Source organism: Sus scrofa, chromosome 9 (assembly GCF_054392235.1).
Source record: "Sus scrofa isolate SSC_HxYL_T2T_F1_AM1 chromosome 9, Sscrofa_HxYL_maternal_Yorkshire_Landrace_v2.0, whole genome shotgun sequence".
NCBI lineage: Eukaryota > Metazoa > Chordata > Mammalia > Artiodactyla > Suidae > Sus > Sus scrofa.
The window spans coordinates 29909345-29935135 of record NC_139391.1 but is presented as its reverse complement, the minus strand read 5'-3'; the positions used below and the strand labels follow the sequence as shown (position 1 = coordinate 29935135).

Genomic DNA, 25791 nt, shown 5'->3' with positions numbered 1-25791 from the left:
GAATATGTGGTATATATATATTTATACGCCATGGAATACTGCTCAGCCATAAAAAAGAACAAAATCATGCCATTTGCAGCAACATGGATGGACCTAGAGACTCTCGTCCTGAGTGAATTAAGTCAGAAAGAGAAAGACAAATACCATATGATATCGCTTATATCTGGAATCTAATATAAGGCACAAATGAACCTTTCCACAGGAAAAAAAATCATGGACTTAGAGAATAGACTTGTGCTTTCCAAGGGGGAGGGAAAGGGAGTGGGAAAGTTTGGGAGCTTGGGGGTAATAGATACAGACTATTGCCTTTGGAATGGATTAGCAATAAGATCCTGCTGTGTAGCAATGGGAACTATGTCTAGTCACTTATGATGGAGCATGATAATGTGAGAAAAAAGAATGTATACATGCATGTGTAACTGGGTCACCATTCTGCACAGTAGAAAATTGACAGAACACTGCAACCCAGGTATAATAGAAAACAATAAAAATCATTATATATAAAAAGCAAAAAAAAAGAGTTTATCAAAGCTAAAGAAAATTTTTGTAGGTAATAACCAGAAGATGATTCTTGAAAAAATAAAATTACATCTATGAGGAGGTAGAGAAGAGCAGACCTGAGACAAAGGGGACTTTCCATATATGGATAAATGAAAGAATTGGTAAACCTCTAAAAGAAAGAAACAAAGAAAGTGGGGGAGAGAGAGAGAAAGAAAGATAGAGAGATGGGGGCAAAACAGAGCAACACTTACAGAACTGACAACAATTTCAGATTTCTAGAAACTGACCAAGAGTAAAATCAATAATTCTTAGGGTGAGAGAATGTGAGGCTATGCCTAGGGTCTTTCCATTTGTTACCCTCACAACAGATTAGTAAGAATTGTAGGTTTATTAAAGCAGGACCGACTGAAAATCAAGCAGTTATGCTGCCAGGATGTGCAAACTCAATTTGGCAGGAGAGTAGAAGACAAAAACCCAAGGCTCTGTCAACTAAGAAAGAGTGGCAACATTGATAGGAAATTGTTAGGGAAAACTTACTATCTTACACATCCAAAGTTATGATCTTGATTGGGGTAAATAATGGGTCATCCAGAAATTTAACAGAGAGATCTTGGAAATTAGAGAGTCATAATTTGACTGAACTGTGTCCCCCCAAACCCATGTGTTGAAGTCCTAATTCCCAGAATGACTATATTGGACATAGGGCCCTTTAAGGGTAATTAAGGTTAAATGAGCTTGTATAGGTTGATCTAAGCCAAAATGGCTGATGTCCTAGTAAGTGTAGGGAGAGACACAAAGTGTGAACACACAAAGACAAGACCATGTGAAGACGCAGTGAAAAGGTGGCCATCTGCAAGCCAAAGAAAGAAGCCTCAGGAGAAAATAAAACTGCCAGCCTCTTGATCTTGGACTTCTAACCTCCATAACTGTGAGAATATTAATGTTTCTCAAGCCACTCATTCCATTGTATTTTGTTATGATAAGCCAAAGTACCTGACTGAGAAACTACAGTTCCTGAACAAAGGAGAGCTAAAGAAACCAATGGGAAGTGAAAGAAGGATATTTTAAGAATTGGATGAATTTTGAATACACTTCTCAACCCACAAACATCAATCATCACTGTATAAAAGGCTTTTAGGCTTGAGGAGTTTGAGCAAAACTTCAGCTCAAATCATGAGCTGACAACTAAGCGAGGTGATGAAATGTGCAACCCCCTCAAAGTTTAGGTTAAAAGGAAAGAAAAAAACAATAATAACAAAAATATCAGATATATCTTAGGCTATACGCCTTTGAGAGGAGGCAGATTTTGCAGTCTTATTTCCGGCAAGTTTCTTACAACAACAATAATACTTAGAAAGACAACATAAATACAGAGTTGATTCATTATGCTATCTATAATGTCCAATTTTCAACAAAATCATGAAAAACAAAAATATAAGGTGTACTCAGGGAAAAATATTCAAAAGAATATGACTATAAGGGGCTGTGAGGTTGAAATAACAAACAAGTTTTCAAAGCATGTTTTATAAATCTGTTAAAGAATTTAAAAACCTATGTTCAAAGGGGAGTTCCTATCGTGGTGCAGCAGAAAGAATCTGACTAGGAACAATGAAGTTGCAGGTTCAATCCCTGGCCTCACTCAGTGGTTTAAGGATCTGGCATTGCCGTGAGCTGTGATGTAGGTAGGTCACAGACACGGCTCGGATCTGGCAATGCTGCACCTGTGGCACAGGCCGGCAGCTGTAGCTCGGATTGGACCCCTAGCCTGGGAACCGCCATATGCAGCAAGTGCCGCCCTTAAAAGCAAAAAACAAAATCTATGTTCAACGGAATAAAGAAAATTAATGAGACTGACTCAACAAATACAAAATTTCAATTCAGAAGGGGAAATTATGAAGAAGAATCAAGGGGAAATTCACTATCTTACTTCGGTTATGGATTTTAAATGGTATAATAAGGAAATTCAAAGCGAGATGAGTAAAAAAGTCAAATCCTAAGAAGAGAAAGACAGATGATTAAAGTCAAAGTAACAGATACTCAAGGCTTCTGAGATATAGCAGTCAATATGTGATGGAGTTCCAGAAAAAGGGAGGGAGGTTAAAGGAAAATAAATTTTGTTGAAGAAATAATGCTGAAAAATTTCCAAATTATTTAGAAAATATTAATCCTCAAGTTTAAGAAGGATAAAAAAAACTCATATGAAATAATCACAAAGAAATCCGTCATGTGGTGAATGGAAGCATTAAATATGGCATAGCCATATGTGGTAGATAGAATAGGGCCCCTCAAAAGATACCTCAGGTAAACATACATATTAAAAGTCATAGAAACTCTGATAATATCTGCCTGTAAATATGTAGGTATATTATAAAATATATCATATTGTACTATTAGACATATTTATTTCATCTATATATTGTTTAAAGAAGTACTTCTGAAATATAAATGTTCCCATCATGGTGCAGTGGAAAAGAATCCAACTAGTATCCCTGAGGATGTGGTTTCAATCCCTGCCCTTGCTCAGTGGATTAAAGATCCTGCATTGCTGTGGCTGTGGTATAGGCCGGCAGCTGCAGCTCTGATTCAACCCCTAGCCTGGGAACTTCTATGTGCGGCAGGTGCTGCCCTGAAAAGACAAAAAAATAAAAATAAAAATAAAAAATAAAATAAAAATTCCATTGCAAGTTTGAAACGAGAGGGAAGAGAAAATGATAACAATAAAAATTCCAATTAATTATAATACTGTCAAATGATATAGAATTAATTGATCAGAAAGAGAAAAGCAGGTTATTTCTTACTGATTAAAAAATTCATAAGGAAAAATACCATTTGGTAAAGAACAGCAATATCTTAACAATTTAATTTTGAACTATGTAAAGCAGAAGCTGATATAAAAATCTAAAACATAATTGACAATCTCTTTTATAAAACATCAATTCAAGTGCTGAAAAATATGTAAATCTATAGAGGGCCTGACCATACTTATAAACAATTCTAAACAACTATAAAAACAATACATAAAATATATAAATTACTACTAGTCATAACAAAACAATCCTGCCCTAAATTATAGAAATTCCTAAATACCCAGAGAAAAATTCATAACCGTAAAAGCCTTTATTAAGAAATAAACAGGGAGTTCCCATTGTAGCTCAGTAGTTTAAGGACCCAATGTTGTCTCTGTGAGGATGTAGGTGAGACCACTGACCTCACTCAGTGGATTAAGGATCTGGTGTTGCAGTAAATTGTGCCATAGTGTTCAGATGCAGTTCAGATTTGGTGTTGCCATGGCTATGGCATAGGCCCCAACTGCAGCTCCAATTTAACCGCTGGCCCGGGAACATTTACATGCCCCAGGTGCAGCTATAAAATGAAAAGAAAAAAAAATTAGAAAAATAAGAAGCAAACAACAGCAACAAAAAGACAAAAAGACTGAAGAAAATATCTAAGTTTCACACATTTTATTTTATTTTGGACAGAGAATGTGGAAGTTCCCAGGCCAGGGATCAGACCCTGGCCACTGCAAAGATAAGGAGCCATAGTAGTGACCTTCTTAACTACTGCGCCACCAAGGAGGTCCAAGTTTTACATATTTTAAAAGCTTCTAAATTAAGGAGGATTAATAAAAATAAAACAGAAATAAATCTGATGGTACAATAAAACAAAGAAAATAGAATTTATCAAAGAGAAAAAAGTCCTTTGACTACTTCGAAATTGGGATGCCCTACCACAACTATAAAGAAGATAAAATAAGGTACAAATAATCTTTATTAAAAAGAGGAATACAACCACATAAAGAGGTTATTTCTAAGATAATATTTCTATTAAGATAAATATTAAAGATTAAATGGACCTCTTCTTAGGAACACACAAAATGCCACACTGACTTACAAATAGGAAACCCAAATCTACAATATGCAGAGAAAATCAAAGATACAGCTTCTGAAAAAAAACTCTTTTAGCTGAGTTCTATCAAGATTTGTAGGACTCTTTACTTCTTACTTATACAAAGAAACTCAGAGAACTGAAAATAAAAGCAACTATCAAATCTCTTTATGAGTCTAATAAAACTCAAACTCAAATTTATAACATAACCCAAATTCCTTGAACAAGTAGGACTTAGACACACAAGTATGTCTCAGTATAGAAAATGCACCAATATAATTTACTAAAATTCTAAAGTAGAGAAAAAATATTTTTACATCACAAAAACATTTGATATAATTAACTTTTTATTGCTATTGAAAATTTTAGGAAAACAGGAAGAAGAAGAAATTTCTCTCCACTCTAAAGAATTAGATACCCCAAATCTAAAGCAAACCATCATGCTTAGCAATGACATTAAATTGGTGACCATAGACTCTGGACCAGAACAAGGATACCTGATTTTTACCTCCAACCTTTCAATATTACATGGATATCATCCTAAAACAATGAAACAGGAAAATAATTAAAATGTATTAAATAATGGGAAAGAAGAGGATTCATAAAGATTGATTTTAATATTCAATTACTTATTATAAAGTCAATTGGCAAGCTATTATGGGTCATACTTTATAAGGACTTCTAGGCTTCCTATGAATAAAATATTCATTGATAAAAGATAAAACACAGAAAAATCAATAGATTGCTTTTACATAAGAAATAAAAAAGAATATATGATAGGAAAGCATAGTTCATTTGATGATTAAAAACTCAAACTCAGAATTACACTAATCACAGTTTCTTTAAAGTGTAAAACTCCACAGAAGGATGTAATGATCTTGATTAAAAAGGATTGCTATTATGTCTACCCATCCTTTCAATTCTCTGATCATTTCAGTACCATTAAGTTTAAAATTTTGCCCAGATTAATTGGTATACGCAATGATGTTTCAATCAAAATCCAAACAGGATATTTTGAACTTTATTAAGTCGATCTTAAATTTGATATGGAAAATACATAATCCAAAAAACCAGAATATTTTTGGAAATTAGGAACAAAGATATAATAGTTTTCTTATTCAGAAGTCAAAGCATCTATTCATCTGTGATACAAAAATGTATTTATTGCCACAAGAATATGCAAAGGAGCTTAAAATAAAAATGAGAGTTTAGAGAGTGTAGAAATAAGTATTTACATATAGAGATATTTACTGTGTTGTAAAATTTCACATGTGGCATGAAGATGCATCATTCAATAAGTGAGTTAGGGAGATTTGGGCGAATTTTTAGATTATTTTTAAAATTTGCTACTATCTATACAAAATCCTAACTTCAAAGAATTACAAGACAGAATTTCTTGGACTTATTGAAATTATGCTTCAGTTGACCTTGACATTAATCTTTTTTCTTAGGCTGATCCAGTATCAGTTAAATTTCTAGGGAGTAAATTTAAATGTGTTAGACAACAAAACTACCAAAAGATAAAATCACAACAAAGCAACCAGTGTTCCCCTTGTTGCTCAGGAGATTAAGGACTTGACTAGTATCAGTGAGGATGCAGGTCTGATCTCTGACCTCATTCAGTGACCTAATGATCCAGCATTGCTGCAAGCTACAGTGTATGTAGGTCAGAGATGTGGCTCAGATCCAGTGTTGTCATGGCTATGGCACAGACTGAAAGCTAGAGCTCTGATTTGCCCACTAGCCTGGGAATTTCCATATGCCAGAAGTGTGGTCCTAAAAAGAAACAAACAAGCAAACAAACAAAAGACCCAGACTTAATACAATCCCTATTAAATTATAAATGACATTCTTCACAGAACTACAACAAAGTATTTTAAAGTATGTATAGAAACACAAAATATCCTGATTAAACAAAGCAATCTTGCAAAAGAAAATGGAATTGGAAGAATCCCTGACTTCAGACTATACCACAAAACTGTATGGTACTGGCACAAAAACAAAAATATAGATCAGTGGAACATGATAGAAAGCCCAGGAATAAATCCATGCATCTATGGTCAATTAATCTATGACAAACGTGGCAAGAACACGCAGGTAGAAAAGACAGAATCTTCAATAAGTGCTTCTGGGAAAACCTGATAGATTCATGTAAAAGAATGAAATTATAATGTCCTCTAACACCATGCATAAAAATAAACTCAAAATGGATTAAGGACTTAAACGTAAGCCCAGATACTATAAAACCCTTAGAGGAAAACATAGGCAGAAAAATCTTTAACATAAATTGTAGCAATATCTTGTTAGATACACCTCCTAGAATAATGACAATAAAAACAAAAAGAAATAGGACCTGATTAAACTTTACAAATTTTGCACAGCAAAGGAAAACATTAAAAACAACAACAACAGAATGGGAGAAAAATCTTTGCAAAAGAAGCAACCAAAAAGGGATTAATATCCAAAATATACAAACACCTCAAGTAGCTTTATATTAAAAAAACACAAACCAATCAAAAAAAGGGGAGAAGATCTACATAGACATTTCTCCAAAGGAGACAGATAATCAAAAACCACATGAAAAATGCTCAACATCACTATGTATTAGAGACATACAAGTAAAAACTACAATGTGGTTTCACCTCACACCAGTCAAAATGGCCATCATGAAAAAATCTACAAACAACAAATGCTGGAGAAGGTTTGGGAAGAAGGGAACACTCCCACATTATTGGTGGGAATGTGAATTGGTAAAATCACTATGAAAACAGTATGGAGGTTTCTTAGAAAACTAAAAATAAAACTACCATCTGATCCAGCAATGCCAATCTTGGTCATCTATCTGGGGAAAACCATAATCCAAAAAGATACATGTATGCCGATGTTCATTGCAGCATTATTTACAGTAGTCAAGACATGGTAGTAACCTGAATGCCCATTGACAGAGGAATGGATAAAGAAGATGTGATAAGCATATGCAATGGAGTATTACTGAGCCATAAAAATGTCTTTTACAGCAACATGGATGGACCTAGAGATTATCATACTGAGTGAAGTAAGTCAGACAGAGAAATACAGATACCATATGATATCACATATGTGAAATCTAAAATATGACATAAATGAACTTATCTAATAAATAGAAACAGGCTCATAGACATGGAGAACAGACCTACGGTTACTAAGGAGGAGGGTAGTAAGGAAATAATGGAGTGGGAATTTGGGCATAGCAGATACAACCTATTATATATAGAATAGGCAAACAACAAGATTCTACTGTATAACACAGGGAACTATATTCACTATCCTGTGATAAGAAATAATGGAAAAGAATATTTTTAAAAAGAATATTAAAAAAAGACAGTTTGGGAGCAACAAGATTCTACTGTATAACACAGGGAACTATATTCACTATCCTGTGATAAGAAATAATGGAAAAGAATATTTTTAAAAAGAATATTAAAAAAAGACAGTTTGGGAGTTCCCATTGTGGCTCAGCAAGTTAAGAATTCAACACAGTGTCCATGAGGATGCAGATTCCATCTCTGGCCTCTCTCCATGGGTTAAGGATTCTTGTTCCTTGCCATGAGCTGCAGCACAGGTTGCAGATGAGGCATGTATCAAGCATTGCTGTGGCTGTGGCATGGGCTGGCACCTCCAGCTCTATTTCGATGCTTAGCCTGGGAACTTCCATATGCCACAGGTTTGGCCATACAAAGGAAACAAACAAAAAATGTTTGCTGTATAGCAGAAATTAAAACAGAATTTTAAGTCAAATACATTTCAATAAATAAATAAACAAAATATTGAAGCTAAAATAACAAAATAAAAATGTAATTGGTCATGATTCAAATATACATCATTTTTTAATAAACTGAATAATAAGATTTTTTACCTGTCTTAAGTTGAATAAAAATAAAACAAAACATGCATAACCTATACAAAACTTTAATGCTGCAAATCTAAATTTTGTAGGTGTTTTTTATTATGTTGGGATAAGTCAATATTTTATAGTTTTAAATGTTGTTTGGTTTTGTTTCCCCTACTCTTCTCTGAAGAGATATATCTTTTTAAAAAAAGGTAGATTACTTGAGTTAGTTTGAATATTCTCAGATCAGCTTTTGTCAAACTATGTTTTCATCATCTCTTACTAGGAATTGCTTCAAAACATATTCAATGGTAAAAAGTTGACAAATTTGGGGTTAAATATAGTTTATGTGAATGCTAATCAGCATTGTGACTCTTTACAAGAAATAAATTATTTTAGTGTTTCCCAAATTTATATGACCCCAGAAACTTGTTTTATAATAGGTGTTTTAGAGACCTCACTTTGGGAAGGTGCAATATTAATCACTGCTATATGTATAACACTATATAATAATTAGACTCTAAAACATAATTTGTTAAAATAGCTTAGGTTCCAGGTATTAGTTATCAAATATACATGAATTATTTATTTTAAAATTAGAAAGGAGTTCAAGGGTTACTTCTTTGGAAACTATTTAACTCTCATTTTCTTTCCATTCTCTGTTTATTAATTTCCATATCTAAAATGAATCTTCTCAAATGAATAAGGGGCATTATTAGGTGAAAGAAAAGTAATGAAATCTACTCTTAACAATGAAGGGCATTTCAGTTCATTAAATTAATGAACATTAATTTAAGTATTTCCAATTAACCTTCTCTATTCCCAGAGTTTCCTAGGGTTCCCAGTTGTCACTATACATTAATCTTTCCAAGCTATGACTTGAATCATATTTTTGGTAATGTGCCATTCTCAGTGACAGTGATTAGTTGGAAAGGAGCAACTTATTAAGAGGTTGAATTCCAAAGTATCAGCAGATATAACAGTCATCTGGTGGATCATCTGGCAAAAAAATGTATCCTTGTACCCATGGAAAGAAAAATGCAGGCTTATTACAAACTCCCCCTTCCTTGTTCTATTCAGTATATGTCAAGATATTCTTAGAGATATGGGAAATACTTTCTCCCTTACTACCTGAATCACCTGTCATAAAATGAATATAAGTTTAGGGTAGTATCATACTAGAGACTGAAAACTTATTCTAAGATTTCCTTTGAAAATATATTATAAAAGTCATTTATCTCATAAATATCAAACCTGAATTTTTCATATTTATCCATTCACCTGTGGATGGACATTTATTATTTGTAAACTGACCAGTGTGAAGTGGTATCTTGTAGTTTTGATTTGCAGTTCTCTAATAATTAACAATGACAAGCATCTTTTCATGAACCTCTGGACATATGCATGTCTTTTTTGGAAAAAGGTCTATTTAGATCTTCTGCTCATACTTTAATTGGGTTATTTGTTTTGTTATTAAATTGTATGAGTGGTTTGTACATTTTGGAAATTAAGCCCTTGTCAGTTGCATTGTTTGCAAATCTTTTCTTTTAGTTCATAGGTTGTCTTTTCATTTTGGTTATTGTTTCCTTTACTAAGAAAAAGATCATAAGTTTGATTAGGTCCCATTTGTTTATTTTTGTTTATACTTCTATTGCATTGGGAGACTAATCTAAGAAAATATTGATAAAATTTATGTCAGAGAAAGTTATGCCTATATTCTCTTCTAGGAGTTTTACAGTGTCTTATATTTAAATCTTTAAGCCATTTTGAGTTTATTTTTGTGTATGTTGTGAAAGTGTCTTGTAACTTCATTGATTTACATGTGGCTATCCACATTTCCCTTACCACTTGCTGAAGAGACCATCTTTTCATCATTGTAAATTTTTGCTTCTTTTGTAGAAAGAAGGTGTGTTGGTTTATTTCTGGGCTCTCTATTCTGTTCCATTGATCCATATCCAGTTTTGTGCCAATCTCATGCTGTTTTGATTACTGTAGCTTTGAAATATTGCCTGAAGTCTGAGAGGATTATACCTCCTGCTTTGTTCTTTTTCCTTAGGGATTGCTTTGGCCTTTAGGGTTTCCAAAAACATTTTAGGATTATATGTGCCAGTTCTTTAAAAAATGTCATGGGTAATTTGATAGGGAATCACATTAAATCTGTAGATTGCTTTGTATATATGGCCATTTGAACAATATTAATCCTTCTAAGCATGGGATATCATTCCGTTTCTTTGAATCCTCTTTAACTTCCTTTTTTTTTTTTTTTTTTTGGTCTTTTTAGGGCTGCACTTGCAGCATGCATCTGGAGGTTCCCAGGCTAGGGGTCAAATTGGAGCTGTAGCCATTGGACTACACTTTGGCCACAGCAATGCCAGAACTGAACCACATCTGCGACCTACACCACAGCTCATGGCAACACTGTATCCTTAACCCACTGAGCAAGGCCAGGGATTAAACATGAGTCCTCATGGATGCTAGTCAGATTCATTTCCACTGAGCCAAGACGGGAACTCCTAACTTTCTTTTTAATGTTTTGTAGTTTTTATCATACATGTCTTTCACCTCCTCAGTGAGGTTTCAACATTAGTATGAAATAGTGTTATCTGAACAGGATGGTATAGTATTCCCTATCAAAATAAAAATCTTAGCCAGCTAATCAAAAATATAAATTATTTCCTAGATTTGAGCAAGTTACATCCAAATATTCAAATAATCCACTTACAAAGTAGGTATGGTCATCAGTCTGTCTACAGCCAAAAGACCAACATAACATAAGCTTTGGTTAAAATATGAAATGTTTCACTTTCAAGTTGTGTAAATATAAATATATTACTTAACTTCTCCAAATCTTAGTTGTATTTTCTGTAAAATCCAGTTCCAGAGTGGCTGGTAAGAGTCCGTGCTTCCTTTAAGGCATTTAGCATTGTGCTTACAGAGGAAAGAGAGCAGTGTTTAAAAGCGTGGCTTTTGGAATTAGATTGTTTAATTTGATTTTAGTTATGCAGGTTATACATGACGTGACTTAGCATAAGTTACTCATTGGGCATAATTTTCCTAATCTGTATAATGGTGATGATATATCACATAAGATGATTGCAAAAACTGAATGTTAAAATATATAAAGTGTTTTTAAGTGGGATTAGCACATGACTAAAAAGAAATACATATATGCTATTTTTATTACTAGTAGTTACTGTTTTTTTGTCTTTTGAGGGCCGCATTCGTGGCCTATGGAGGTTCCCAGGCTAGGGGTCTAATCAGAGCTGTTGCTGCCATCCTACACCAGAGCCACAGCAACACCAGATCCAAGCCGCGTCTGTGCCCTACACCACAGCTCATGCCAAAGCCAGATCCTTAACCCACTGAGCGAGGCCAGGGATCGAACTCACAACCTCATCGTTCCTAGTCAGATTCCTTTCTGCTGCACCACGACAGGAATGCCTATTCAGACATGTTTGAAAGGCAACTGTCATTTTTACAATCCCTATATGCCCTGGGAACAACAACAAAAAAATAGTAATAATTAAGAAATGTATCTTTTTTTCAAAACAATGAACAGTTTCATTGTGTATCTAGCAAGTATGGCATTGCACTCATTGGTAAAATAAGGATGCTCTAAAGGAGCTTAATAAAGAGATTCAGAATGAGAGAGAGAGATTTAACTTATCCAATATTTCCCCCAGTGCAAAACTCTACAGTTTGATCAGTCTTGAGATGAGTAAAATAAAAGAATACAAATTATCTATTTGATCTTCTCAAACTTGCTATTCATTATTAAATTAAGAACTGACTATTCTTCCATTGTGGAAGAGAACTTTGGCAATTTTTGGATTGGATGGAAACAAAAAAGGAAATGATACTTCTGACTAAAGTTGTTAGTTACCTAAGTACATGTGGTTATTGGAGCTGCCCATCTATGTTCATAAGGAGTTTCTTGAAACTGAAAAGCTTCTAGTTTTAAAATGTCTGAGATAAAATAGAACTGCTTTTTTCCTGCTCAGAACTCATATCACAACAACAAAGAGAAATAGACCCAGAAGAGCAGTTGTAATTTTCCACACAAATAAGAGCCTCTGTAACTTCAAATCAGGACAGGGGAGCTGCTACATACAGTGAAAGTCAAACAGAGAGGAGAAAAATATGTTCTGAAAAGATGGCTGTAATGCCAGCCTCAGGCCAAGACAATTCTTCAAGAGAAGTACAAATCCGTTGTTTATAACAAGAGTGGATACACAGTATGGCAATGGATATTCCCCTTGAATATGATTTGAAGACATGTAATCTTGATAGCTGATGATGAGTAAGTCCCTTGCTGCTGAAGAGAGGGACTCAAAACCAATATATCCATTATAAACCCACAAAATATTTAAAAGGGTAGTTATTTTAGGTTTGCTTATAATAGAAAAAAATTAGAAACAAAAAAATATCCTGCCAAAGGAATTTGAGTAATAATTTGATAAATCATAGCCATAGAATAACACAGGCATGCAATATGTTACCAAAGCATGTTGAAGGAGAAAGATTGTGAGAAGAAATGAAGGTTTTAAGCACTAGAGAAGAAAGATGCAAAATAACTTAGATGCTCATAGACAACTCCTTGTGAATTAGAGATAATTATTTCTAGCATGAACAAACCGGCAACGTAAGAACCAGTCTCATTCAAAATCAGTTATTAATTTTAAAAAGTCAAAATTAAAAAATAAGCAAATTAATGGAAAAAAATAAACATAGAAAGTAAATTCTCCAAATGCTGTCACTGTCAAATGCAGCTGATTGAAAACGGTTAAAGTTGTCACATGAGTTTGAAAAAATGTAGCAAAGTAATAATCTGTATTTGTTATCTATTGCAGTTTAGGAAATGAGTTATTTTAGTAATTTCAGATGACAAACATATATTATTTCACAGTTTCTGTGACTCAGGTATTCAGAAGCTTAGCTGGGTAGGTCTGATTTAGGGTCTTTCATGACACTGTCATTGATATGCCTACCTATAGCGCAGTCACCTGAAGGCTTGAGAGCGGCTGAAGGATCCACCTTCAGCTTCATTCATGTAGCTGATGTCACGATATCTCAGTTCCTTTCCATGTGGGCTTCTCCAGAGAGCTGCTAAGATATGGCAGCATGCTTTCCCCAGAACAAGTGAAGAAAGGGTGAGAAAGAGATAAAGAGAGAAAAAGAGTGGAAAATATCAGTCACAATGCCTTTTTGTAACCTAGTTTATGTCATCACTTTCACTTTATTTCTTAAAAGCAAGTCACCAAGTTGAATTAAAAGGGGATGAATTAGGGCCCACCACTTGAAGGGAAGATTTTCAAAAAATTTGTGACCCTATTTATGAAACTAGCATATCATGCATTTAAAAATATGGGCTTAGTAGTTCTGATTGTGTTTCAGCAGCTTAAGCACCCAATGTTGTCTCAGTGAGGATGCAGGTTTGATCCTTTTCCTCGCTCAGTGGGTTAAGGAACCAGTGTTGCTACCAGCTATGGTGTAGGTCACAGATGTGGCTTGGATCTGATATTGCTGTGGTTGTGGCATAGGCTGGCAGCTGCAGCTCCAATACAACCCCTGGCCTGAGAACTTCCATATGCTGTAGGTGAAGCCATAAAAAGGAAAAAAAAAATACATATACATATGTATATATATATATATGCATATATATATATATACACATACACACATAGGCTCAAAGTATAGACCTAAAGGCTCAGAAAATAATATGGCAAAATGAACTTAAGCTGGTAGAGTTCAAAATAATTGAGAGAAAATTATATAGTGCAAATAAAAGCTAATTTGAAAATAAGACAGAGGAGATTAGGCAAGACAAAACACTTCCTTAAAAAATATAATAAGGATCCATGGAAGACTTGGGTTAGAGAAATTAGCAAAATAAAGAGATACTTTATAGAATTAAAGAGGAAATTGTGTTTTTCACTATAGATATTTAAAACTATTGACACTCTCAATCTATGTAAATATTAGGCTTCATCTCTCTACCACCAAAATTCAGGCATGGACCTGTTGTTACTCACCAGGATCAAGGAAATGTGAACCAAAGTAATACATGCCCTTCAGAGCAGGAATTTTAAATACCCAGGTATGGTGTGACTTGATCTCTTTTTTCCGAGCTATGATCAACATCTCTATTAGATAGAGCTCTGAAATGTCTGTGACAGAAACCCACTGATGCTATACGAGTGAAATAAACTTGATTTTTTAAGTTTTTGAAATTTGTGAGGTTGTTTATTAATGTAGTATAAATAAGCTTATCCTGAATGACACAGACTCAGAGTGGAGCTTATACTCTCCTCAATCCTAGATCTCAGGTCTTTGGATATGGACTAAAACTATCACCATCAACTCTCTTGGTTCTCCTGCTTTTGGACTCAGACTGGAGCTATAACATTGACTTTCTTGAATCTCTAGTTTGAGGACTCTAGATCTTGGACTTTTCAGCCTCTATATCATGTGAGCCAATCCCTCTCTTCATGTCTTTGTCTTTCTGTGTCTTTCTCTCTCTCTCTTTCATATTCATATATGAGATATATTTATATTGTATATAATATGAATAATACATAAAAGATATATGCAGCTTTCTAACTAGTTTCTCTGACTCCATCCTTATCCTAGTCCAGTAATACAATTGCCAAACTTACATGTCTAATAAAATATACGTGGCCATCTCTTTGCCTACTGAAAAACAATTTAATAGCATTTCATCTTTTTTGGAATAAAAGCTTATCGTGACTTTTGGTGCATTTAATGGTCTGAAAAGAATGCTATAAATAATAAAATAACATTATTAAGGCAAAAATAATATAGTTCAGAAATGCCATAATAGACTAATAAATTGTCTATTGATTATAAATGAAACACAAAAATTTCTAAACTCTTGAACCTGAAAAGAAAATAAAAATGAAAATACTAATTGTGAAAAGGTGAGATACAGCTAATGCATAATTTAAGGGAATTCAGATATTTAGAGATATTCCATCCACTTCAGTACTTCGAGTTGGTAGTCACTAGCCACATGGCTATTAACATTCAGACTTAAATATAAGAAATAGAAATATATGTGTTTCAAAATGAATAAAACTTAAAAATTGGCTTTATTAGCCACTTCTCATTTATACAATTGTCATATGTGTCTTGTGATTACTATATTGGACATGTACAAATATAAAATATATTCAACATAAATGTAATGCTGTAATATTATTTATCCCTTTTAGAAAAAAAAATTGCCTTTTATATGCACACCAGTTAATCTGGGGCCTTGATCCAATTTGAACTTGTACATACAGAACAGAACAAGGGCATTCTCCTGGGTAAAAGTATTACAAAATTAAGGCACTATCTTTTTCTGTGTCCTATTTTAGTTTTTAATTCAGAGTATTTGAGCCTACAATACCAAATTTCATATTCTAGTATAAGAAATCCGTTCACAGTATAGAAGCCAGTCTCAGGATATAAACCAGTGCAGGCATTCAAAATGACAGTAGTGCCTACTGAGTCACAAATTTGTATCCAGATCACTGACATTGCCATCACTGTCACCATTGGAACCATGCTCAGATCACAGCTGAGGGGCAAACATACCCATACATTACATTTGGATCTTAGGAGTCTTTGCAAAGGCCTCCCCTGAAACCCTGGTATATGCCAAGTTGTTACAGCCACGTAGACCCACTTATTCCTGCAGGCTAGTGTTTAAGTATCTTGTAAATATTTCTCAGAGCAGAGAGGAACCCCATCAGGTTGGAACTAATGCAGATGGTACTCTCTCTTTGACTAACTGCCTTCCAAGTTACAAGCAGGGACATATCAGCTCATGTGCCTACATTCACCTGTCAGAAATTTATCAGTATCTATACTGGTGCTTACCTATCATAACCAATGTATTAGTCTGGATTCTCCAGAGAAGCAGAAATAATAGGAGATCTATATCTTTCCCTTTCACTCTACTCTTTCAGAGTTAGAAAAGTTAAATAGTTAGAAACTCTTAGGTAATAATGGAAAACTATTATTTAATAATAGTTAGAAAATAGAAACAATGCAATTTTCAAAATAGGATATAGCAAGGGCCTAATCCAAAGAATGGTCAGGGCTGTTGATGAAAGGGGACAGTGTGAATATTTCCTGAAGACGAAAATGAATATTAGTGACAACATGGAGTTGTCTCCCAAGAATTTAGCCTCTAGATATTATGTACTCTCTTAGCCTATGAATATAGCATTGCAGATCTTTTCAATGAAGTCAACTCTTGTTTTAAATTTTAAAAATACAAAATTATGGTTACCTATGATTCCATCTCCTATATTACTTATTCATGAGGATAATGGTACTATTATCAATAGTGTTTCTGAAAAGCAAAAAGCTCTGAGCATTAATGTGTCTTTTAGGAAGATTATTTCCGCTGACAGAAAATTCATCTCATTGTCTGTTAGATAGTAAGAGGAAGTGTTACATCTCATAATTGAAAAATCCAGAGGCACAACTAGATCAGGTAAGGTTTGGTCCATAACCTCAAGTATTTTCATCAAGTACAAGGATAATCTTGGTTTCTGCTCTGCTTTCTCTGATCCGCATAAAATTATATATCTGTATCCATTCACTTGCTCTTCCTTTGTGGTTCCCAAATAGGAGTACTTTCAGGTGTGTGTGTGCATGTGTGTGCATGCACAATATTTTTACCCATATATAGTACATACAAAACCGATGTCTTGGAGTAGGTGTGAACGGGCAACATTTTGAAGTAGACATAGATTTTTGAATTTTTGAGAAGACTTGCAGAGTGGCAGTGCATTAGAGGAATGACTGCCAAGGCAACTGGAGGAAGGCTTGAATAATTTGTGTATAACGGCAGTGACCATCTCTGGTGTACACACTTAGGTGTATGAGCCCCTGCCAAGCACTTTTGCAACAGGTGTTTTTACAACATATGTGGTTAAATGCCCAGGAGTTGAATCAGTATTGTACTAACCTCACAGATTCTCCCTTTTCTCATCTGTAAATTGGGAGTGATAAATATATACCTTAAGAGGTTTTAGTGAGTGCAGGCCAAATGTGACAATGTGGCTTCCTATCCCAGTTCTGATGTTTATTAGCCATGTAATCCTGAAAAAAAGAAAAAACTTGTCTGTACTTCAGCTACTACCCACAAAATAATGCAAAAAAGAGTCTCCATTCCACGTTTAGGCCTTGTGCCTTCAATAATCAAGTCTAAAATATGAAAGAGAGTCTATCCGTGTAAGGACTGAGGAAAAGACAAGGAAAGTTGCTTTGCCTGAATCCATCAGAAATATCATTTTTCACTGGCCAGAACTAGGTCCTACGCCCATTTTTGAACAAACAATTTTGATTAGAGACATGAAATAAACTTATTAGATTAAGCCTTGGTGTCCACTTCTGGGGAGGGGATGTTGGCATAAATACGAATGGAACCACAACTCTGACTGGACCAGTTACTCAAAGTAAGAGTTATCCAAAGAGAATTCCAGATATTATTGTTTTAAAAGGAAGTTGAAAGATTTACAGTGTCAAAACCATATAACCTGGCTATGGAACAGTATTTATAAATCTTTGATAGAAGTTCTGCCAAATGCAATATAGATTTTTTATAGCAATAACCAAATAGCATAGATAATAATCTATTGAAATGGATTTATCACTTTTTACACACACTAAATAATTCTCTAAAAATTGATACAACATTGTAAATCAACTACAATGAAATTTTTAAAAATAAAGAGTAATTGTCTAAATCACTAATAAGGACCTGTCATTAAAAACAACAAAAAACATCAACAATAATGAAATAATTGACATGTGTGTTTATACATCTGAAATTAATACAATATTGCAAATCAACTATACTCCAATTTTAAAAGTATTTATAATAATTGAATTAGAAAATTAATTTTTGTACTCTTCATGAATAATACATAGTAGATTAGCACCACAATGGATAACATCATTTTTTGGTCTTATTTTAATAAGCACTTGAATACACTTCAAAAGTTTATGTGCAGTCATATCAGTGAGGCATTAGCTAAACGTTTCTGTAATTTGGGTGGCATCTGAGAAAAATGAATTTAAAGCAAGGTGTTGGGTTAAGAGGTCAATACCTATTTAAATTAAAATATTAGGAGTTCCCGTCGTAGCGCAGTGGTTAACAAATCCGACTAGGAACCATGAGATTGCGGGTTCGATCCCTGCCCTTGCTCAGTGGGTTAATGATCTGGCGTTGCCGTGAGCTGTGGTGTAGGTTGCAGGCGCGGCTCGGATCCCGCGTTGCTGTGGCTCTGGCGTAGGCCGGTGGCTACAGCTCTGATTCAACCCCTAGCCTGGGAACCTTCATATGCTGCGGGAGCGGCCCAAGAAATAGCAACAATAACAACAACAACAACAAAAAAAGACAAAAGACAAAAAAAAAAAAAAAAAAAAATATTAAGGAACCACACACAGCCCATACCCAGGAGGCAAGCTTTGACTACATCAATCCTTTAAAAGTGTAGCAGATTCACTGCTGAGACAATGAATTCTGACCTTATGTGTAATTGAGAACCAAAGTTTGGTTTTATTGTACTTTCCTCTAATGATCTCAAAGGAGGATCAACAATAGAGTGAAATAACAGAGAACACATACACTCTGGGGCGGGGGGTAGGTGTGGGTGTGTATGTGTTTATATAAAGAGAGAGAATGAGAGAGATAGTTTCATTATCTTCACTGAAGATATTTTTCCATGTGAGCAGTGCCAGAAGTAATAAACTTGAGTCTTTTTCTCGTGAACATTACTGTTAATCACAACAACCAAGAGAGAACATCTAGAAGCTGGCCAGCTCACATAATTAACACCTGTACTTTATTAAAATAGGATAATAAATATAGTAATGTCTTAGACAATATATTGAACATTTAAATAATTAACATTCTTCACAGTAATCACTATGAGAATCTATATAGTCTATCAATGCCATTGTTTAAAATGGGAAAACTCTACTTTGAATGTTTTTGTTTTTCACTCTTCCTTCTGAATGTTTTCAATTATCTTATTTTTTCCTTTGTGAGAGCATTTATCCTTGTATGATTACATGCATTGATTTATTAAGTTTTTCAGTTTGTGCCTTGTGCTAGGGCAATATGATAGGGTTATTTATCTTTTCAACCTGAAGTCGTCCGTCATCTTTTCTACAGTATTCCTAAAAGAAGTTTTTAAAAAAGTATTTTAAACAAATGATGCTCCTTTTGCCTGTACAAACAATATGATGTTCTTTGTGCAAGAATATAAGTTGAGAGAACTGTCTTAGATTTTTCTTTTAGTCTACATATTCCTCTCTAGGCAATGGAAATGAAATAGAGGAGAAAAAGACTGTAAGATAGTGACACATATTGGATAATTGGAAAAATTTGACCAAAGAAGCAGCAGACTGGAACTAAACTTATGAGAGTAATAGTAAGAGGAGTTGGAGTTTAAAGATATTTTATACACAGGAATAACATAAGTACTAAGTTGCTCAACACTGATGATGTTCAATAGGAACAAAACAAAATATTTCCAGTCTGAAATAGAAAAGGAAACATTGGTTTCAATAAAAATATGGAAAATATCTCCATGGTAATTTAAAAAGGTAAGCACATATAACAGCTCCTAAGTTGCTGATCAGTCATGGTAATTACAAAGAACGGCAAACTCATGATTATGGTCCTCAGGATGAAAAGAAATGTACTAATCCTCAGTATTTTATTTATTGTTTGAGTAGAAACTTCTTTACAATGTGTTTCTACTGTTTCTATAGCTGTCATTTTTTTAGTATAAAACAGTAAATGTGAAAAAATAAAGTGATTGCCCTGTAATGGCTAAAGCATTGTAATATAAGCAATGTAATACATCTTGATAGGTTATTATAGTTTATGGTGTTTTGTAGCATGTTCTTTTACCAAGGGAATGGAAAAAATAAGTTTTTTGAGTAAAAAATTCTTCTATAGTACAAGAAGGCCTTTCAAAAAGCTTCGAAAACTTCAGGTGAAAATTCTTTGGGGGAATGTTAAGGGATGGATTTGATGGCATTTCTACCTTTTATTATCTCTATTTTCCTTAGTTTTTAAAGAATATTGGTTTTGTCTGGAGGACTTATTACTATTAATATGTTGAAAAATTTATTATGCAGTTATCTTTTTATACATTTTCTTCAGAGCTTAATATTTATTCTAATAAAATTTTAAATTCTTTACATCTCTGAAGTATGTTTGTAATATCATGATTATTAACCATTGCAATAGTTATATTTTTTAAATGAAGCATAATCTAATATCCTTTTATGAATAAAAATAGCAAATATTATTATATGTATATACATGTATAAATAAACAGCATATATGTATGCATTTATAGGTGTGTAGATATGTTTCTGTGAATAGTATGGCAGCAGCAAAATTTTAACAGTAATTATGTGTATGATTATTTTATTGCAGTTATATTCATTCTGTGGTTAAAGAAACAAGAGCTGTGCTGGGATTCAAACCTAACTATTTCTAATTTTAGAGATTGCCTCCTTAAACACTATGATATATAACATACAGTAAAATGTGTATGTGTTTATATATGTAAAATTGTAAACACATATTTATGTATATATAGCCAGGAAAAGTCATGGAATATGCATAGAATCAGAAAGAATGTTATGATATAATTTATATTATCATATACATATATAGTTGTGAACATCTTCAAAAGGAAAATGTGTGAAAATAATACTAAATTCCAGTATCTCAAACTATGTAATAAAATTGAAACTACCATCCTATTAATAAAGGAATTGACAATATATTAAAATTTAGAAGCTGCTAAAAGTAAAATAGTCTTTGTGAAACTACAAGGTACTAAATTCTTTATTGGGCTGTACCCTGCGGGATGCCTACAAGGCCCTATGCTTGTCCAGCCTCAAGCCCAAAGAAAGAGCCTTGAGTCAGCAACAGAAGCATGAATAGTTTAATCTGAAGCAAGGTCCTGAGGCAACACCCTACCTCCTGCCAGGACTGCAGGCAGACAGGACTTGATGAAAGTCTTTGCTCTAGGGGAAAGGAGAAATTGCCAGTTACAGGGTGCATTACAATTACCTCAGGTTGGCTCATTAGTTACCAGGGAAACCAGTGGGGGACAGGTCCCTCAGCAGCCCTTTGATAAGCTCTCACTAGCTGAGGCCTGGGGTAAGTGCAAAGGAAGGTTAGTTATGGACAATGTGTAGGCAAAGTAGGCACTGGTCAGGCAGGGGATGGACAGAAAGCAAGAGAACAGCCATCTTGATGTCATGACCATCCATTCCTCTATAGTGCATGTGTCCCTATAAGAGTGATTGTAAAAGAAAATCAGGAATAATGAGCTTAGATATCTGTTGTTCAGTATCCCACATACCAATCAAGAGACTTGTATGTACTCTATATGCAATAACAACCCTCTGACATGGAAATAAAAACATTCCAGGTATAAGAGGTTTTCTTGGTGGTAAATACTTCCTAACACACAGAAACCTAAGTTTATGTTTAGAAATTTAAGAACAAATATATTTTATGTTACTTTTAGGAGTTATATATGTAACATGGATTTCCAAGTGGCTTTAAATGTTAAAATAATTTAATAGAATGTCTGAAGGATGAATCCTTTAATCCATCAAACTTTGCTTCATTTATTTCTAAACTATAAAATTAAGTAAAGTTGGAGTTCCCGTTGTGGCCCAGCAGAAACGAATCCTACTAGGAACCATGAGGTTTTGGGTTGGATCCCTGCGCTCTCTCAGTGGGTTAAGGATCTGTAGGTCACAGACGTGGCTCGGATCTGGCTTTGCTGTGGCTCTGGTGTAGGCCAGCAGCTACAGCTCGGATTAGACCCCAAGCCTGGGAAGCTCCATATGCCATGGGTGTTGCCCTAAAAGGACAGAAGACAAAAAAAAAAAAAAAAAAAAAAAATTAAGTTTAGGTTTTTACATGTTGTTGATTGATATTTTGTTATTATGCAATATCATTTACAGTATTTTTTATTTAAAGTTTCCATTTTTAAAATAATACTGCCAAACCAACTACCTTCCAGTTAGTGCTTAAATGATGCTTTTTCATCACAGTAGTTTCAACATTTATATTTCTGTATATTAATGTGTCTTTTTAAAGTAGCATATAGTTGGTGTTCAACACTGTTCCCTTTGTGTCTTTATTCTCAATATTTTTCTCTCTCTATTTTTCTTGACCTATCCTGAAATTTACTAAATGCTGTCTTAGGCTATGTGTTCTGCTATTACACCAATAAAATAAATTCTTAATTTTAGATATTATATTCTATACATCTAGAATAGTGCTTTGGTATATTTTTAGAGTTTCAAATTCTCTTTTGAAATACTCTTTATTTTCATCCATTTAACTGTTAACTAAAATCCTAATAATAGAGAAAAGAGACAATTGTACAGAAGCAATACTTGAAAAAAAAAACAATTAACGGACAGAATTTTTCCATTTAAGAACACATCAAACTTCAGATTCAAGAATTCAAAGAATGTAAAACAGAATATAAATAAAAAAGAATTATGGATCTTGTAGTCACTTTGATGAACATCAAAGATAAGGAAAATATTAAAACAGCCAAGAGAAACAAGGGACAGGAGTTCCCGTCGTGGCGCAATGGTTAACGAATCCGACTAGGAACCATGAGATTGCGGGTTCGATCCCTGCCCTTGCTCAGTGGGTTAACGATCTGGCGTTGCCGTGAGCTGTGGTGTAGGTTGCAGACGCGGCTCGGATCCCGCGTTGCTGTGGCTCTGGCGTAGGCCAGTGGCTACAGCTCCGATTCGACCCCTAGCCTGGGAACCTCCATATGCTGCGGGAGCGGCCCAAGAAATAGCAACAACAACAACAACAACAACAAAAAAAGACAGACAAAAAAAAAAAAAAAAAAATATTAAGGAACCACACACAGCCCATACCCAGGAGGCAAGCTTTGACTACATCAATCCTTTAAAAGTGTAGCAGATTCACTGCTGAGACAATGAATTCTGACCTTATGTGTAATTGAGAACCAAAGTTTGGTTTTATTGTACTTTCCTCTAATGATCTCAAAGGAGGATCAACAATAGAGTGAAATAACAGAGAACACATACACTCTGTGGCGGGGGGGTAGGTGTGGGTGTGTATGTGTTTATATAAAGAGAGAGAATGAGAGAAATAGTTTCATTATCTTCATTGAAGATATTTTTCCATGTGAGCAGTGCCAGAAGTAATAAACTTGAGTCTTTTTCTCGTGAACATTACTGTTAATCACAACAACCAAGAGAGAACATCTAGAAGCTGGCCAGCTCACATAATTAACACCTGCACTTTATTAAAATAGGATAATAAATATAGTAATGTCTTAGACAATATATTGAACATTTAAATAATTAACATTCTTCACAGTAATCACTATGAGAATCTACATAGTCTATCAATGCCATTGTTTAAAATGGGAAAACTCTACTTTGAATGTTTTTGTTTTTCACTCTTCCTTCTGAATGTTTTCAATTATCTTATTTTTTCCTTTGTGAGAGCATTTATCCTTGTATGATTACATGCATTGACTTATTAAGTTTTTCAGTTTGTGCCTTGTGCTAGGGCAATATGATAGGGTTATTTATCTTTTCAACTTGAAGTCGTCATCTTTTCTACAGTATTCCTAAAAGAAGTTTTTAAAAAAGTATTTTAAACAAATGATGCTCCTTTTGCCTGTACAAACAATATGATGTTCTTTGTGCAAGAATATAAGTTGAGAGAACTGTCTTAGATTTTTCTTTTAGTCTACATATTCCTCTCTAGGCAATGGAAATGAAATAGAGGAGAAAAAGACTGTAAGATAGTGACACATATTGGATAATTGGAAAAATGTGACCAAAGAAGCAGCAGACTGGAACTAAACTTATGAGAGTAATAGTAAGAGGAGTTGGAGTTTAAAGATATTTTATACACAGGAATAACATAAGTACTAAGTTGCTCAACACTGATGATGTTCAATAGGAACAAAACAAAATATTTCCAGTCTGAAATAGAAAAAGAAACATTGGTTTCAATAAAAATATGGAAAATGTCTCCATGGTAATTTAAAAAGGTAAGCACATATAACAGCTCCTAAGTTGCTGATCAGTCATGGTAATTACAAAGAACGGCAAACTCATGATTATGGTCCTCAGGATGAAAAGAAATGTACTAATCCTCAGTATTTTATTTATTGTTTGAGTAGAAACTTCTTTACAATGTGTTTCTACTGTTTCTATAGCTGTCACAGGAGTTCCCGTCGTGGCGCAGTGGTTAACGAATCCGACTAGGAACCATGAGGTTGCGGGTTTGGTCCCTGCCCTTGCTCAGTGGGTTAACGATCCCGCGTTGCCGTGAGCTGTGGTGTAGGTTGCAGACGCGGCTCGGATCCTGCGTTGCTGTGCCTCTGGCGTAGGCCAGTGGCTACAACTCCAATTCAACCCCTAGCCTGGGAACCTCCATATGCTGTGGGAGCGGCCCAGGAAGTGGCAACAACAACAACAACAACAACAAAAAAAAAAAGAAACAAGGGACAAGTGTCAGTGAAGCAACAAGGGGCATGATATCTAAATTTTAAAAAAAGCAATACAAATAATATGATAGTAAAGTGACATCTCTAAAATGTGAAATAATCTGACAATATCAAAGTATATATCTTTCTAAGCAATGAGTTCCTACTGTACAGCACAGAGAAATATATCCAGTCTCTTAGCATAGACCATGATGGAAGTTAATATAAGAAAGGGAATGAATATATGATTACTGAACAGTAGATACTGGCATAACATTATAAATCAATTCTACTTTTTAAAAAATTATGTATCTCAAAATTTTCTTTGATAATCAAATTGAAATAAAAATTATAGTTGAAGGAGTAATAAAGGATAAGATGTACAATTGCCTTCAAGCTAAAAAAAAAAAAAATTCCAAATATTAAAATGAAATTAGAGGGAAGATGAGGAACATCATAAGAAATAAGTATGTCAATAAGCAGAAATGAAGGTTAGGGCAGGTTCAGGGTTTTATTTTTTTATTAATAAAACATTAACAAAAACAAAATATGTATGAGATTTATAATACCTTTAAAAGTATGTTACAATAGTAAGCACTAAAAAAGGGAGATATTTTTCTAGTCTTGGTCAAAATAATAATAAATGGTAATACATCAGCTATATACTATCATCAAAAATGGAAATTATTTATCTTTAACAGGTAGGTATGGGCTACTTCTTCAACCCAGGAAAGTTCAGGATATTTATCATTATGATACCCTGATATCTACATTCTAAATCCCAGAGTTCCACTAATTTCCCATCATGATTTAACTTTGGCACAGTGTAATTCCCTTAGTAAAGAATGAGTAAATCTCATGATAGGTACTAGATCTGGTCCTTAAATCATTCTTTCTTCATGTGTGGTCAGACATTCAGAAGAATCAACTTTCCTTCAGTTAATCAGACATATTTTATATCATACATAGGAACTA

The 25791-nt window shown here is 34.1% G+C and overlaps 2 long non-coding RNA genes across 2 annotated transcripts in view; one reads left to right on the top strand and one right to left on the bottom strand.

The window, feature by feature from the left end:
* The window catches only part of LOC110255423 (uncharacterized), a 211610-nt gene that overhangs the window by 24776 nt on the left and 161043 nt on the right, over nt 1-25791 (bottom strand). Inside the window, exons 2-3 of the long non-coding RNA XR_014815094.1 lie at nt 17290-17371; nt 13243-13378 (exon numbers count right to left, since the gene is read on the bottom strand). This is a non-coding gene — a long non-coding RNA (uncharacterized LOC110255423). The remainder of the gene's footprint in view (nt 1-13242; nt 13379-17289; nt 17372-25791) is intronic.
* The window catches only part of LOC110262221 (uncharacterized), a 423273-nt gene that overhangs the window by 379722 nt on the left and 17760 nt on the right, over nt 1-25791 (top strand). The gene's annotated exons all lie outside the window — the stretch shown is intronic.